This window comes from Oxyura jamaicensis, chromosome 1 (assembly GCF_011077185.1).
Source record: "Oxyura jamaicensis isolate SHBP4307 breed ruddy duck chromosome 1, BPBGC_Ojam_1.0, whole genome shotgun sequence".
Taxonomy (NCBI): Eukaryota; Metazoa; Chordata; class Aves; order Anseriformes; family Anatidae; genus Oxyura; species Oxyura jamaicensis.
In genome coordinates, this window is record NC_048893.1 from 38686974 (window position 1) to 38705669 (window position 18696).

Below are 18696 nucleotides of genomic sequence, written 5' to 3' on the forward strand. Positions count from 1 at the left end.
GATTTTTGACCAAAGACCACATGCCCTAGTTAGAGCAGGATTTTTAAGTTGACTATATTTCAAAGAAATTGGTTGAACTTAACTCCATCTTGTGTCTTCATACTGACACTGGAGGGCAGCTTGACCTCAGAACACCCTACATTGTAACACAGTTGAGGTCGGATTTATAAAACCCTTCCATGTGGGCTGGTTTCAGTGAGATGTGGTGTTTAAGGAGAACCACCCCCATGTGCAAGTGTTACGGGTTCAGACGTGGTGTCCTTTCTCAGAAAACAGCATTCATACTTTGCTGATTTGTAACGACTGAAGTGTGAAGTTACAAAACTATTTCTGAATGCTTTGCTTATTTTATGTATGCTGTGTCCTAGGGATGTCAAACTATTGCTGGTAGAGAACATACAGATGAGCAGCACTGTAACAGTAGAGGGGACTGGGGTGCAAAAGGCAGTCATGTGCCAGGAGGCTTCAACAAGAGTTGCCCAGTGTTTCCTGCACAGCATCACTTGGATTTGCCCAATAAGGACGTCACTGGTGCAGTGGACTAGGCCAAGAGCCAAGACACAGTCTCCGTTGTATACAATGCATTTCAATCTACCTAACTTGTTCATCTCTGTAATTTCAAAGTAAGCTGTAGCCAAACTGATGGCGTGCGTGTGGCCACAGATCCTCAGTCGGTGCAGGGTGAGGTAGATCCCTTGAAGTGACTGATGTGAATTGTAGCTGAGGATCTAACCCATTGCTTTCAAAGCATTCCCCTGAGGTGCCTGCTGGGCTAGTGTACAGACTGGTATGCATATTCATGTGTATGTTTCAGTAGCACATATTTGATGACAAATAGTTTTTTTTTTTTTTTACTTGCAATCAGTTCCAACATGATAAAGCTTTATAATGAGTTTGGAGAACTGCAAAATACTGTACTGCAAAGAGTGGCTACTACCCTCTCTTTTTCCTGCAAACATGATTTCAGCAGCGATGGAGTTCCTTGGACTTAGACACTCTGTGTAAAAATATTCTGGGCAGTTTCTAATGGAAACATCATTGTAATTACTGAAAAACGATCCTGTACAAAGACAGCTTTATTATATATGTAAATGTAATTTTGCTATGTTGTTTTTATGTTTGAGGGACAATAGGCTTTAGTGTGGATGAGATATACATCTTTATAAAATCAGAGATTGCAGCTCCTGTCTGATGTTGTAATGAAAGGTGTTCAATTGTTCTATTTCTGCTGAAGATAACTTATACATAAACCATTTCCCAGAAAAATAATGATCTATTCCACTACATACACAGCAATGACATAAATGGATCATAATGCTGAAAATAAAGGCTTGATAATAAATTGCATTATTTCCCCAAGAGACTCTACATGTAAGATCTTTTGACACCTTAAGGAGAAAGAGAAAATCCAGCAGTTATTAATGCTTGTTGTAATGGATGATTCCCTCTATTAATTCTGTCTCAACCGTAGATTACTTCTGAATACTGTAATTAGAAGAACATATTTTTCCATCACTTCACAAATATGTACTCTTCTGGAATTCAGTTTGTCAAATTAGAGGTGGAGCTGGCTCATTTTAGATACAATTCACTGATGGTTTCACACAAACGTTTGCAAGATCAGAATGCCATTTTCATTTACAGGAAACATAGATCATTGCATTATGTCACAATTTTTTCTCTATGTACCATATATACATGTATATGTAGCTTCTAATTTTGGACCATTTGCTTTGACAAGGTTTTCATTGCTTAGTCTTTTTAAAAGTTTCAACTTAGAAAAGCAGTTGATCACAACTCAGCCATGTATAGGTATGTAGGCAGTCTCCCTGTTTCCTGTGGGATTAATCATGTACTTCAAATTGTGTATCAAATCATGGATATGGCTGAAACAGTCTTTCTAGAAAGTGATTTAGTCACCAGTTTCAAGTGCAGAATAAATATGGTGATGTGTTTTTGATGAATCTCTAATCACAGCGTTCTTTATATTCAGCCAACTGCTTTTCTCTCTCTCTCTCATTTTTATTTTTATTTTTATTTTTTAAGTAGAAAAGCATATATTTTGCATATAAAGGGGAGATAGTAACTGATTCTCAGTATATCTAAAAATACCAGATTTAACAAGGTTTTTCATTTATTGTTTGAAGCATCCTAGAATTTGGGAATAAGAGCAGAATTATTCTTACAATTTTAATTAATGAATATACAACATGAATCAGCAAATTAAATCATTAACCAAATAAAATAAATTTGTTACAGTTTACCAGAAAAGTGTTTTTCTATGATATGCCTTTGAAAATGACTCTATAAATATGGGAAATATCCAGTAAATGTTCAACATAATTTTTTTTATTCCACTCTTAAGAACTGACTACATGGATTTTTTTATTATTATTATTATTATTATTTTTAATGAGAAACTTTATCTTCTGTATTTTAAGCAGAACAAATTTGAATTTTGTCTCTGATAATAAAATTTTGTACAGTAATGTGTAATTCATCACTGTCTTAATTTTCTGATGCGGAGGCACAGCTAAGATAAATAATACCCAGCCTTTTGATTATGTTCCCATTTCAGTTGAGATAACAGTTTAATAATGCTGAATAGATACACTGAGGTTTTACAAAGAAAACAAGCAAGAAAATGTATTTTTTTGACAAGAGGAATTTTTCAAAACATTAAAATGCTGAGACTAGTAGAAAACAGATATCCTGACATAATACAAAATTTGGGCTTGGAAATACTCTTAAGCACTCCAAGACTAACAGGACTGAGACTGGAATAGAGAGCAATGCCTGTCTTTTGTGCTTTTCTAATTATGCAAATTTTGAATAAGCAAAAAGATCTTTTCATTTGTAAAAGTGATTTCAACTGGAATACAGTTCAAATGACTTTTTAATAGAGTCCTTGAATTCGGGCTATTATTTTCCTTTTTTGAAGAACAGTTTTCAGTAACAATGAGATGTGAAATATGTGCAATTATTTACCCATTGGATACAATCATGTTCCCACTGAAGTCAATTGGAGCTTTGACATTGACATCACTGAGAGTAAAAGCCAACCATGCATTTTTCAAAATACACCTTTCAAAGACAGTTTTCTTTTTTTTTTTGTTTTTTTTTTTTTTCCAACAATAAAGATGTTTTCTTCTGTTCTGCTTATCTTAGTCTGCTGAAAAGCAGAAAAGAATTGTTAAGGTTCTGTTTTTGAAAAGCACAACAGGCAACATTAATGCTTTGAGCACAGGTAAGCAGAGCTGGGCCCTGAGTATGTTTGTAGTATCCTACCCCTTGAGCACTTCACAGTCTTACACTGGGGCTAGAATTGTGACATTTATCTTTGGAATATGGAGACGTATCCCTCATACAATTTTTTCCTGAGTTCAGTTCTGACACAGAAATTTGGGAGGCCCGAAGAGGTGGCTTGGGAGCCAGTACAGAAGTTTCACATTAAGAGGGGAGCCTGGTGTGTAGGAAGAACAGTAAAAGGTTAGGATGTACTGCCCCCAAAAGGTACCTTGTCCTTCCCTTTTCTTCAACTCTCCCTGGGAAAGTTGAAGTAGCTGAAACAAACTGCACAACCAATTTGGAAGCATCCCTGGGAGAGGAAGCAGGATATGAGGAGGGAAAAATAGCACTTCCTTCTGAAATTCCAATGGCAGCACCTCTCCTAATCAAGCATCAAAAAGAACATGCTTGTTTCTTCCCCAGTGTGGCACTGCAATCACCAGCACTTCAGTCAGTGGCTGAGCTACTTTCAAGTTGAACATTTTCATACAAGACCAGATGAAGAGCTGTTTATTTGCTCTCAGCTCAGTGTCTTCAATAAGAGCAGAACTTTAAAGGCACCCATTTGCTTTGAAAGCTCAGCAGCTGAGCTGGAGGGAGAGAAGTTAGAGCCTTTGGTTTATAAATTGACTTAGGAGTATTTGGTTACGCAGACTTATGCTAATAATGGAAAATCTTTTTATTTTTTTATTTATTTTATTTTATTTTATTTTATTTTATTATTTATTTTTTCCTGACTAATTCCCTATTTCATCCCGTACTTAGCAAAGGTAATCTAGCTTCTTTTAAGCTGCACCATCTGGGTAGAAGCCATCACGTAGAGTCCCACTGCTATTACAGATACTTTGACTCCTGTATGATGGAACTGAGCAGGACCAAGGCCCTGGGAGAGGAGAGAAATCATTCTGTTAGCTGCTGATAATCCTGGCTTTTCTGAGAATCAAACACATAAACCACATTTTAGAGAAACAGTATTGAGAATGACCTATTTTGATGGCTGAGGCTGTATTACAGATAGGATGGGAAACTGAGAACAAAGATAATTGTCAAAAAAGTGTAATGAAGGTAAGGTTGGTATGATGTGAAATAATGAGGATGTGCTTGGGAAATTAAAGCCTTATTATGTTGAAGCTTAGTCTTTGATTTAGCAGCCACATACACTGAAGCCACAATCTAATTAAAGCAAATAGAACTTGCTGAATGGTTAAAAGGAGGCATGCTACTGAAATTCTGAATAGTGATTTTTGCTTGCATCTTGGGCTGATGTCAAATAACAGAAACCCCTCTGTACTGAATCTAGCCTATTCTGTATTATGTGTCTGTGGTAATTTGAACCCAGTTAAGACGTTAGAACTGGGGCTAATCTGTCAAGGCTGAAAGAACTGCATCAGCAGGGCCACAGTGAGACTTAATCCTCAGGCATGCTTCCCCATGCTTCCCATGCTTCACCTCCTCTTTCCATCACAGTTCTGATGCTCCTCTTAGACCACAGCAACTATAGGAACAGCAAGTAGAGTCTGGGTGTATTCTGTGTGGTTTTGGCCTTGTATCACCTTGACTCTAAGCAGTAATCAGAGCGCTGCAAGAAAGAAATCAGTGCAGGGGGATCTAACCGGCCCTGGTCTGGCGTGGTGCTAACCACCTTGCCCCTGATCCACCAAAATGCCTCAATCTACTCAACTTCAAGGACATCCACAGCAGCATTAGTACTTTCTTTTTTTCAGTGTATTGAACAAGATGTTAATTACTCACTGTACTGCTATGGCATTACCTTTAGCAAACATCTTTTTGCTTCTCGAACTTACTCAGAATCACTTTTGTCTGTTATACTTACCATCATTTTTGACCTGCTCATTGCAGAAGGTTAAGAAAAAGAAAGAGGAGGAAGAGGGCGAGGATAATGAGATGCTATTACCTGACATGTCTATTACAGTAATTCATTTCATGTGGCACAGAACTGTTGCCAGTGATAAATGCATGTTCCTGGTGCAATTATGAGATGTACCTTGAACTTTTCAACAATACAACTGTCAAAAGGTTGCAGTAAGCACAAGAACAAATGTGAAACAGTCCCTTAAAAAGATGAAATAGCTCATAAATAAGATTTCAATAAATGGTATCATTTTCAGAGATGTACTCTTGGATCCATTAACTATTTATAGTTAATACCAAAAATGGCATTTTTGTATATTGTTTCCACACTACAATCATGGATGGAAACCATGTTTCCATCCCACTCAGTTGCTTAGCAGATTGACACATTTGAAATACATTTCTGTGGAGGTTATCCTAATTGTGTCATAACAGAAGTCTTCACACAAAACCAGCCTTTGTTTCCATATGGACAGGCAGAAATCAGAGCAGGTCTGTCCCTTTCAAAGTTCCTACTAGGTTTTGGATGGTTGAAGTCACACTGATATCAAAGTAGGTTAACCCAGGCATGTAAGTAACCCAAAGGCAGATATGTAACTCCAAAGGAGAACGTCAGCTTAGAAAGCAGAGATGGAAGGAATGTGTCTTTCTTGATTGTTTTCTTTATTTGTGCAGCTGTAAAGGACAAGCAGAGGAAAACTCCAACCAAAGAACCTGGAGCAAATGAAGAGCAAACCAAGACACAAGAAAGAACTGGGACTGTGGCTCTGCAAAAAGCTTATGGAGAAGGCGCTTTGGGCTAATTGTTGACTTAAAGGACTGAAAAAAAAATAGGTACAGAGGGTAATTTTGCATCAACACATTCCATTTAATGTTTAGCAGCTACAATTAACTCCAGTGGAACCAGTGTGACAGGAGAGAGAGCACACATTTTTATGCTAAAAATTCTTCACTGGCCAATGCTCAGTGAAAAAGACACATTTTAAAACATTCTTCCTGTAGTTATCAACAACAGTGAGATAAGTTATGTCTAAATTAAGATAAATAGCAGGTGATGGTTGTCACTAAATTTGGTGGGTTCGAGAAACAGTAAAAGCAGAAGACTTTGGTAGAGCCTTATTTGGTCTAGTCTGGTAAGATGGGAGCCTGGTGAGGATTTCTTCAGGTGCCCTATGCAACTGCAGACTTTTCCCTTTAGTTTTAAAACAGCATAAGCCACAAACTGTACTATGTATTCAGAGTGTTTGTACCATATTAAAATATATGAAGTACTTAAGGGAGCTCTTGCTTGAGCTAAGATTAGTTCACAGAATTCAGTAGCAGATAAATGGTTGACTCAGGAATTTTTTTGTTCTGTTTAAATATCCTTATCACTGAGGGTATTTTTCAGTAACTCAGTTTAGCCTGGGAAGAACAGCCAGCTCAATAATAAAATAAAATAAAGAAAAAAAAATCAGGATCATGGTTCATAAAAACTGTCTCTGCCTCTGTCTTCACATAATTCATTCTTCTGTGACCTTGCCCAATACTAAAATTTCAAAAGCATATATGGAATAAGCATTTTACTATTTTTGTGTGCACAATATATGACACAATTAAAATGGGCAAATATTTAATTGATACAGCTGCATGGAATGCCTATGGAAGCTAATTACTCAAAATTACACATATAATAAATGGGAAAATGAAGGTCATAGTTTTAAACTTAGGTGTTCATTTACAGTTACAATTTTAAAAGTATTTCAGTTGTGTTCAGCAATTGTACTTTGTAATAGGTTATAAAATGCTGCTACACATTTTAAGTGTCTAAGTGATTTGTTTGGGTTATAAAAGGACAGAAGTCTTTTACTTCCTTCCTACATACATTATACCTGCAGCTTCTGCTGACCAGATACAAATCTGACAGGGCATAAAGGTACAAAATGCTAATTGTGCTACATTTGAAAAACTAAAGTAAACAATGAGATTGATAACTAACTCTATGAACTTCAGCAGGGTAAATGCAGGCATATATAAACAGGTGAATAGACAAGAATAAATGAAGTGGGCTCATTTTCAGCTGGGCAAGATAGCGTTTGTCTTCTTAAGAAGTACGTGTACCCACTTTCTCCACATTGCGCTAGCAACTTCTAATTTGTACTGAAGTCAGTGACAGAAGAATTGTGTTCACTGGTCTGAAGGCACAGTAGGACTGGGACTTCCAAGTGTTCTGGTAGTAATGAGTCAATTAATATACTATCCAGTCCTATTTTAGCAGAGCTAGAGAGATCTGGACACTTCAGACAAACCAGTGAAATACACACTACTTCCAAAGAGTGTTTCCAACAATGTGTGTCAGATTTGCTAACTTTAGATGTCTTCTAGATAGATGACTATTCCTTGTTACCGAAGTTCCCTTAGTCAATATGGAGAAAAAACAATGTATCACATCATAAAATATGCAACTAATTCCGTAAGGTGGATGGAAAAAGTTAATATAATGAATTAATTTAAGTACTAGGCTGAAGTGTGAAAGAAATTCTAAGGCATGAGCCAAAGTGAATTATGAACTTTGGGAAAAAGGTTACTTTGTTTACTGCAAATGAAATTAGCGATTGAAGCCAAAGTCAGGGCTTTTAAAATTTTTATTTTTATTTATTTTTATTTTATTTTCATACACGTGTGTCACAGGAGAGCATTATCTGCTGGTCAAAATATGCCTGAGATCCAGAATAAGGAAAATGGATATATATTGTTCTGACCAAAGGCAATGTACTAATTGACCACCACTGCTGCAAAGTTGGTAATTTATTCTTTCCTATATCCTCTTTTAAAACCTGTTTTTTATTTTTTATTTTTTTCCCACACCACATGCGAAATATTAGCTTTTGTTACCTTAGTTGGTATTTATGGTTTGACTTTCCTGATGACATTACTCAAATACAGGTACGGAGTAGTGCTTTCAGGTAAAACCAATGTAGTTCCTGAAGTATTCAAAGGGCAGAGAGCAAGCAGATGCATTCTCTGAACAAGGCTCTGGTTTGCTTGATTCATGAATAATATGATTTCTTCCTGACTCTTTAATGCCATTGTAGGGGAAGTCTTCTTGTCTGATAAGAAAAATATACTGTCCAGGTCTTTTCGTTTTGTAATGTCATACATTATAAAAACAGAAATAATATGTTAACCCTATATAGTGGCATCTAGAAGATTGTACAATGATTTTCTTCACAGTGAAGGCAGTTGGCAACTGGAACAAAGTGGCTGTAGAAAAATAAATAAATAAATAAATAATAAACTCTTGTGGCCTTGAATAAAGGCATTGGAAAGTAACTGGGTTAGCATAGTACTTTTAACGGGGAAACTGGGACAGAAAAAGAGTACCAGAGAACTCTGCATTTAGTGAAGAAAGATACTGGGAGAGAAATATGGAAGTGGAACAATGCACTGAAGCATCAATAATCTGGAAATAATGTAGAAAGATGAAATATTTCTTTTGACCAGGCAAGAAGCAGCTTTAGACTTCACAGCCTCCACACACCTTTCAAGCCACTATTAGGTACACAGTATGCAAATGAAAGAATAGAAATTGAGAAATAGATTAAAACATTTATTACCTAGTACTGGGCTTCAGAAAATTGAAGGTGGCCAGACACAATGATTATGCACATTTAGGCAGCTGAAGTGTTGCCATCTGATAAGTCTAACTTTAATCTTTAGAATGATAAAGAAGAAATGTTGGGGAAAAAGGCTTTTTTAAACTTCTGGAGGATAATGAAAGAAACAGCAGTTAAGTACTGTGAATTTACAACGTACTGATCTTGCAAGACAAATGTGATTGATTGATTTTGATAAAGTGCAAAATTTTTGGATGAATTCAGAGCAGTAGCTATCATTTATTTGGATTTTAATAAAGCATTTTACTGCAGCTTTCAAAATTAATTCAAATTGGCTAGGAACAAACTTCAGTCCATGTTAACCAAAGATAATGAGAAGTGACAATCTGTAAGACTTGGGTGAGATATCTGGTGAATGCCTGGGTTTGATGAAGTTTTAATATCTTCATTAATGATTTCTCAGAAAGAAAGAAAAAACTGTCTATTAGTGAAATTTACAGTGTGATGGACATGCTAACAGTAAGAATGGAGAAAAAATTACAAGAGCTTAGATAATTGAATAATGGGCAGAAGATAAAATAAGGTTCACCTCTAAATGCAGGGTTGTTCTCATGGAAAAAAATCATTCACAAACTCAGTTAGTCAGTGGAATGGAGAAACCTGAATAACACCAATGCAAAATAGTCCAGGAGTTAGCAGAGCAAAGCAGGTACAAGCTTGCAATGAGTTATAGTAGCAAATTGAGCTAGCGTCATTTTGCATGCATAATGTCACTGAATAATGAGTAATAAACAATGTCTACCAATTTTAGTTTCACTGCAATTGGAGTAATATATTCACTTTTTCATTCTCATAAAGAATTTAAGAAATTTAAAAATTTAAGAAAGAATTCAAGGTGTGAAACAAAACAGGATTTAGGGATACGGAACCTGATTGCTTTATTTAGGTGTCTCAGTTTGCTAATAAAATGAAATCTTGAGCAAAACGATTATGAAAATATAGTGTCCATGTATATATACATGTATATACATGTACTCTGAATAGGTATAGGATTAAAAAGAATAGGAAGTTTCTATGATTATATCTGAAGATAAGGGTCCTAATACCATTTTAAGAGAATTTGCAATGTCATCTTGAGTTATTTGGATCGTTTTGTGCTTCATATTTTTATCCTTACATCAGCTACAGTAATATGTGTCTTGAGACATTAGGAAGGGGAATGAAGAGGCACTACAGCATAGCTATCCCAGCTTTCCTACAATGGACAGGTGAAACCCCCAGTAAGAATAATGGGATGAAGTTAAGAAAAGGAGCACCAGAGCCAAGTGAACATCAAAGTCTGCAAGTGCTCCCTCAGTATTTTCACTGACTCTCCAGACTGGAAAACATATTATGAAGAAGGAATCAAAATCATCAGTGTGGCAGATATACTGCACTGCCACGTCTTTAAATTTCTCCAGCTGCTGTCAATTTGTGTCTTTAAAAGATATTTGAAGATCACTGGAGCACCTTCACTCACAAGCTAAAAGATGTGCAGATTGCCATCTGCCATTGGAAATGGATCGTACTTACCTGCTGACACTGGGATTGCAAGGACCTTGTGAACCTTCCTGGGACCTGCAAGATCCCTGGCACCACCCCCATGCCAGGGCCTGGAATCACACACCAGTCCATGACAAATCTTAATACAGTGGTTGTCAGAAGGGATGGCTTTGGGGTGGGTAGTTACTGATAAGAAAATATAAAACATACAATTTAATTTATTCACATCTTTAGCTTTTGTGTGTGTGTGTGTGTGTGTGATTGTGGCTGCAGCTTGAAAACTATTATATGACTGATTTTTAATCCTCAGACTCTCCCAAAAACAAATTATAGCTGTGCTTAGAAGCTCACCCCAATGGTAATTGAAAGTACTTTGGGCATCTTAAAAATGAGATTTTGATGCATAGATAAATCTAGTGGCACATTACAATATTGCCCTCCGAAAGTGTGCAAGATATTCCTGGCTTGCTGCATATTATGTAACATAGCCATTAAATGCAGATTATCTTTCAAAGTAGAGGCAGAGATTAATGAGTCAAATGAAAATGATGAATTAAATGAGCCCGATCAGACACACTTACAAAATTAGCTAGTGAAGAGTTCTATAGAAACAAGAATTATTAGAGCTAGATTGCTCAAACACAATTTTAAGAAGAGTGGCAATGCATATAAACATACATTATCACATTATAGTATTCTTATTATATTCTATTTTCTTCTGTCAAATACATACTGCAAAGACATTGCAGACATTACTCTGAAAACAGTACCTTGGGCAATAAAAAGGGTGAATGCTTTCTCCTAGACCAAGTACTGAGTCTCAGACTGATGGATTCTGGCCCTGCACTGGCTCTTTCTCCAGTGGGGCTACATGAAAATCCAGAAAAGTCTTCCCCTACAGTCAGACCAGATCAGAGCTATAAATCAAAGCCACTGATTTGCTCTGTGTCTGTAGGCAAATCATTTATCCTTAGCAGAATGCAAGTCATTTAGCTTTTGCATAATAATACTTCCCCCCCAAGGGATATCAAGAAGTCTAAGTTTTGAAAGGGTGAGAAAAGTTCAGAGAGCCTTTGGTGGAAGTTGTTTTGTGAATATGAAGTTGGCTTGGTTTTGTATACCATAACAGGCAGGAAGATGGTGACTTGCTACTTGCCATTTTTAATGTTTGTTTTCTGATCGTATTTGCAAATAAATTTCCTTGTGTACAGGCAAGGTTGTCTCTTACACATTTTTATCCAGCTATCACTAATATTGACCCTCATACTGATGGCCCAAACTATTTATTTTAGGGCAAATTATTCTCCAAAAGGAATGTAGCAGTTTCAATGCTCCTCTTTGGAGTATTTCATGGGAACCCCAGACTTTCAAGGAACCCTGGGCACACCTGCTAGCACAGCGCAGTACTGTGGTCTTTATAGCCCAACTCACTGCCTTGCCCAAAGCACCAACCTTCCTACCTCCCCACTGCAACCAGCTTGACAGCTTCAAGGCTGCGCTGTTCAAATGCAAATGGATTTCTGATTATTTCTGATGATTCCTCCTTCTTAGATCCAAGTTACTGTTCTCCCAGTCCCACTGTTTGATTAACACAGCTAAGTTAAGCAGCAATCTGAACTTATCTGTAGGTTGTTCTGTGTCAAAATTAAAGAGTTTTTGTTCCTGAAATCTAAGGGATTTTCTCCAACTTTATCACTAAGTTGAATAGAAGACATATTTCTGCCTATCAGCTTTGTACAGCCATCATCCAAACAATCCTAGCTTAAACAACAGTACCTCTGCAAAAATTTATGAACTGTGTGCTCAGCAGCAACCACCAGGATGCCTTGCTGACACTATTTTAATTACTATATCATCTGATAAATGACTGCATAGCTTAGAAAGATTCCTTTGGTGATGGAGATCAAGACATTGGCTCCATCAGACTGAATACAACCTCTTCACATAATTTATGTAAATCTCTGACATCAGTCATATCCCCAGCATATGTTTCTGGAACTCCATCCATCACTGTCATGATGTCTTTATCAAAGGATGTTAATTCTGCTGTTTCAAACTTGAAAGCTAAAAGAAGATGTGAAAATTGATGGATAGGTGAATAGCTGCTACCCTGGAGATTTCTTACTCTTGATGGAGTTTGGTCTGCCAGGTATGTGGTGACTGAATTCATCAAGATCCTCACTGTGTTTGCAATTATGTTCAACATTCTTATTTTTATAATAATTCAGCATTTACAAACAACATTCCAAAACATTGTCATAAAAGATCTGTGTTCTATAACACTCTAAGCAGAGTTTGCACTGAGAGCAATATATTTGTTGAAAATGGGCAGTGGAAATTACTAGAGAAAATGAAATGAATTCACACACTACTAGATCATTGGTAGAGGCACTAGCCTTAGATAATGTGACTCTATCTAAAAAGGAACACACAAAATCTACATGTACCTCTGCTGCCTGGGGTGCTGTTTAATTAACTCAGAGAGCCAACCTTCCCAGATGCCATCTAATATGAGGTATTTTCACCATCTTCTTTACAAAGAAGATGGAGAGGACCCTGAGCAATGTCTCCAGAAGAGTCAAAGCAGGGAACAAGCACTGAAACTGTGATTCTTGCCCCCAGAGGGCTGACAGAGAAGGTTTTAGACTGCAGGTCTGTGCCCAGCACCCTTGGAGTGGCAGAGGACAACTACCAAGTGGCTGCTGGGGCCAGTAGAGGTGGCCAACACTGAGGCCTCTGCCACCTTTCTCCTTCCAGCAGCTCCCACCTCCAGGCTATGCCAGTGGCTGCTGAGCCCTTGGCTGGCCATGCAGACAGCCAAGATAATGTCTTTCATTGACACAAGGCACTGTGGTGAGGTGGGCTGGGTTCTGCTTCCAGCCATGCCATGGCTTCCCAGCATCAAAGCTTGACATCCATAGAGTTTGCCAAATATCTCAATGTGAAAGGTGGCTGAGATCTACTTCCACAGTGGAAATACCAGCTAACTTTTTCTTCTGGTCCAACTTATCTGATTATTTTTTATCTGTGTATTTTGTTTTGACACATTTATCTGTTACTGTTCATATGCAGTTCCTGGCACTGTTAATTCCTAGGAGTTATTAGAACCCTACAACAGCCTGAGAGAGAGACCAGTGTAATTTGGGAAGATTCCTACCAAGTTCTTGCACATTTTCCCTTGAGAAAGATGGATACAAAGAAGTCCTAGAGCAGAGCACCTCTTCTGGACTTCTGGTGCTCTGCTTCAGGCCAGAGAGTCTTGACAAAGCAGCAATAATTTCAGCTGCTAGTGATCACATGGGAAGAGCAGCAGTGCTTGATCAGAGAAACACTTCAAAGCACTATCAAAATTATGATAATTCCTTCATTTAAGAAATCTTTCTGGCTTCCTATCAAAGTGTATGCCTACACTGCAGCCACACAGGTGTTATTATAGATAGCTTTAAGCTAACTATGTAGCTTTTATAACAGGACAAATAAGATGATACTTTTCTGCATGCTGTTTCTGAATTGAAAATGTTTAAACACAGCTCACAGGCAGTTCTCATGTGATGTTTACTGTCTTTTGCTCATGTTTCTAGTCTATCATAGTCTACCTTCATTCTATGATCTTTTTCAAGTTCCTAATTGAATTCTTCTTGTTCTGGAGCCTCCAGAGAAAACTTGTGGTTAGAAGCTACTCTTCTTAGGACATGCAAATATCATCATTTCAATGAATGACACTTCTGCTTCAGGCAAATTCAAAGTTATATTCTCCTTGGGTCTAATCTTCAAGGACATCTACACTTTTTGTGAAGTGAAGAAAAGCCACGGTCCACATTTACCTTCTAAAAGATAACTGAACTCACTGGATATCTATAGCCTGAGCCAAAACCTGGGGAAGGTCATGGGGTCAAGACCAAACTTTCAAAAGAACAGTAGGTGCAGTCATAACAGATGATTTATTGCATTTTCAGATAATGATGGTACTGTGACTGCAGTCATTAAAATGTTCCCAGTGACTGGCATAACCAGAGAGAAACATATTCACTAATATAATGTTATCTACCTGCAAGAACAATATTTTAGAATATGTTATGATGAGCAACACACACAATTGTCTTCTAAAGAAAAATGGTAAAATAGAAGTTAATACAGACATTTTTCTTATATTATAGATAGGAAAACATTCAGCAAAGGAAGACTATCATTTTCTATCAAATAACTTTGATCAAGACTAATGACTTTCCTTCAAACAACTGTTTTTCTTCTGATCATCATACTTTCAGTAAAAACTGAGGTTTTAATTATATTCTTCTTCCCTAGAGAAGGACTTTTATGAAAATAAATCTAGAGCCTTGCAGCACTTCAGCATTATACTCTTACTTCCTATTATTAGTATAATTAAATGAGTTGATTTCACAGAGCCTATGGACACATTTTTATTATACTTTGCAGGCTCTCCAAGTGTACATCCTGCAGAATTCTTTCCACAGGATCCTCTATTCTCCTTTCTTTCTTCAACCATATAACTCTGAGACTTTACAAGAACAGTTTTTAAGGGATTGGTCTCAGCTTGAATTTTGACAGACAAAACAATCAACATTTTCAAAAGTTCTTGGTAGGCATTGTCCTAATTACTTTCCTATACGGTTAACTGTAAATTTCTATTTATTCTCTTCAGGCAGAGTTTCACAAAGCTACCATCATCTTCATACATTTTTTTGCATTAGACAGAGAATTCTTGCTCAATCGATATTTATTAAATGATCAGTCCCAACAATGAAGTGTAGCCAGGTAAGCAGTAGGCCTAAAATACAACATTTTTGATTACTAGAGATTTAATCAATTGAAGAAAACAGTGAGGCTAAATAACAACTGATTGAAATACTGCACATGAATCATTTTAATAGTCTAATTAAGCTAAAAGTAAAAACACAGCCTTTGTCAAGCTTGTCTATAACATAAAAAGCTACTATACTGAAACTCAGGAATCATATTTCACATTCTTCATCACATGAAGCAGAAAAAAGCAAATGAAATAAATTACAGCCTGGAGTGTCAAAGGAAAGCATGTGGAAGATAAATGTGTCTACATATTGTCAAAGTATAATCAATTTTCAATTTGCATCAACAATACACACTACTGGGGAGAGAAGGGTGTAAAATGACAGAATTAGATTTTAGGTGTCAGATACTTTAAGGAGTGACAGAAGTTGTGCTGCAGTGTGCCATATTTTGAGTGAGCTGAGTCCTAACAGAGAGAGTACATGCACAGATGAGATGGAATTGGGAGTAAATCACCTTATTTACAGCATAATGCAGGGAAGGAAAGCTGAGTGTTTCAGAAATTCAGATAGAAGCATGAATTCACTGCAATTATTTTTCATTCATTTTACATAATGAAATTACTTTGGCGTACATGTGGCACAAAGCACTTGAGCCCAAGGAAATTGCAGCTTGAACCCTGGCATCTTGGCTCATGAAAGGATTGTTAGTAAAGCAAAACTGTAATACTGTCAGGAAGCACTAAGGAATTTGTTCAATTCATGCACATATTCAAAGAAGAAGGGTGATATTGTTCAGAATTATATCACATGAAGTGTGTCATGTTCAAGTGTGACACAGTGTTTAACCAGCTAAGATAACATTAGCAACTAGTGTGTGCATTAGCAGTAGCTCTGTAAAGAGAAACAGGACACAACAGCAAGGATTTTGTTTTGTCCTAGATAAAATCTGCTTCAATGGACTAACACCAGAGATTTTATTTTGTCCTAGATCAAATCTGCTTCAACGGACTAAATGTTGGTTAGTTTCTAGAGTGCGTCTTCAGGATCAGTTTCCTCCAGGAGGAAGCCAATGCAAGCTTTCCAGTGTTGATCAGTGATGTGAATCAAAGTGAAATAAAAATTGGGGAAGGTTGGGGATTCTCTTTAACTCCTGATCTTTTTACTTGTGATGCACAAGATATATGTACATATATATTGTTGCACATACATAACTTCAAAAATGTAAACCCTAAAGGCACCAAAAATATATATATATATTATTTTAGAGTACAAAACTATTGTTTCTTTGATCTTATTCATACTTATTAAAACTTATTAAATATTTTGAATATAAGCACCTACATGTATTCAGGGTAATCACACACAAAAAATCTAAAACTGATAATCACATGAAAACCATAAAACTGATATTATTTTAATGCTATTTGAAAAAGAACTTTAATATCAAACTTCGTAGTCTTAATTTCTTTCTTTCTTTCTTTCTTTCTTTCTTTCTTTCTTTCTTTCTTTCTTTCTTTCTTTCTTTCTTTCTTTCTTTTTTTTTTTATGACTATGCATAATGGAGTTGCTTGGGGTACTTAGAGTTTAATAATTTGCAAATAGGGACAATAATAGCAGTATATTAGAATAAGCCATCCAGTCTTTCATAATTAATGAAGAGAAACATGGTATTGCTCATCCTATTTTAATGTATATATCTAAAATAGGTCATGTGGTCATGCAACAGATTACATGTATTATCCATGCAAAAAGTCTAGGCGAACACAGAACAGATGCATACAGGTGCTTGAGGGTAGAATGATATCATTTGCAATGCCTAAAGAGTACAGGATATTATCGAACCTACCTTTGGTGCATCATAAGAAGTCTTCTATAATTATTGTTTGATGTAAAAATATGATTTCATGTTTTCTGTATCTATACCTCAGCTTGTGTATACAAACTCTTTTGAAATCAGTGGTATTAAATTAATATGAAAACAGTATAGAGGACAGGAAAATCACATTTATGATAAAATAGTGCAATACTGTTTATTTACCTGAAGTTAATTTAATTACTCAAAACTCAGAGATTTAAAACTAAATCTTAAGCCCAATTTCCCCATTTTCTCTTAGTTAAGAGCTTGAAATGAGACATAGAAAATGTCAATAATTTTAATCCTCGGTTGTTTCAAATATTAACGTGTATAACATTCATCTTTATTTTCACATATTTAGAAATAAGAATGTTGCTGGTCCTGAATCTTCAAGAGATAGTAATACACAAAAAAATTACCTGGATTTTATTTGTTTACTGCACAGAAAAAGTGTGTGCACTCACCATGGCAACCTTACTTTCTTCAATAACACAAGGCACATCTGTGAGCCACTAATCTTAATAGAATAAATTCACTCACTTAAGGTATGAATGTATTGAAAATTGCATCTAAACATAGGATAGGACACTGAATCAGGGTGAGACTCTCAGCTTCTCTCCACTTTAGACTGTCCACTAATATACTGTCTATTTCAAATAAACTAAGTCTAAGTCTTTGCTTCTTACCCCTACCATTTCTCTGCCTCCTCTTGTTAGATAGCTGTTTTACTGTGGTTAGGGACTTCAGCTCATTTTGATGCTCACACAGATCCTGCCAGGATGGGATCCAGCTTTGCAAATGGCCTGCTGCTGAACTCATACCACACACAAGACTGTCTTGCTGTGAGATATTATTGGTGATCAGCTCTTGTAAAGCTGTCTCTTTCTGGTCTTTGTAATCAGCCCTGATTATGTGATGGAAACAAGTTAGCAACTATATGGACAACTGTGTACTACTCTGCAGATATTCATGTATTTACATGCTCATTTACCTGCACTATTATAGCTCCTAGCATGTGCTTGATGGTTAGCAGTCAGGAGAGTCCCATGCTGCTGGCAACACAGCACACAGAGCCTGAGATAATATCCCACTTCTTCCTCCCCACCAGTGACTCAGCTAGTGACTCCAGATCTAAATGGTGTCTTTTCACGAGGTATGGCAGCTAAGACCTGTTTCCCAGAGAATTCATCCTAGATTTGCTCCTTCACTGTCTCTAGGCCAGAAGATGGCCTTGCTCACCACCATGAACAATCCCCAGTGATTGGTACTTACCTGGATGAGGGAGTAGAGGAGATGAGGTCCTGAGCCCCTCCAGAGCATCTGTGGTTGCCTCAGAGAAGGATTCAGGAATAAATACACAGTGTCGAGGTCTGAAGTTACATTTTCATGGCTGCCACTTTGTTTTCCACATGTGACATTTCTTAGGGCAATGGCTAAGTTTCTGAAATTGCTGGTATCTAAGTGCTTTGCAGAAAATCTCCACCTTTTTTTTTTTTTTTTTTTTCCTCAGCACACAACCTTTATGGTTGTTTTAAGATGCTTGTGTGGGAGATAAATTAGGTGACGTTCATGTCTTGGATGATTTGGTACAGACATACTCCACCTCTAGTCTATGTCTACTCTGCTAAAAGGCATTTGCTCCAGGGATGTCTAGTTCCCAGGCCAAATCTAACATGCGTTTATATTAATTCATGTTGCTCGAGGTTAGTCACCCTGTGTTCTTGCTCTGGGTTTGTGTCTTCTTTTGGCTCTGTGTAACACATTGATGGCCCTA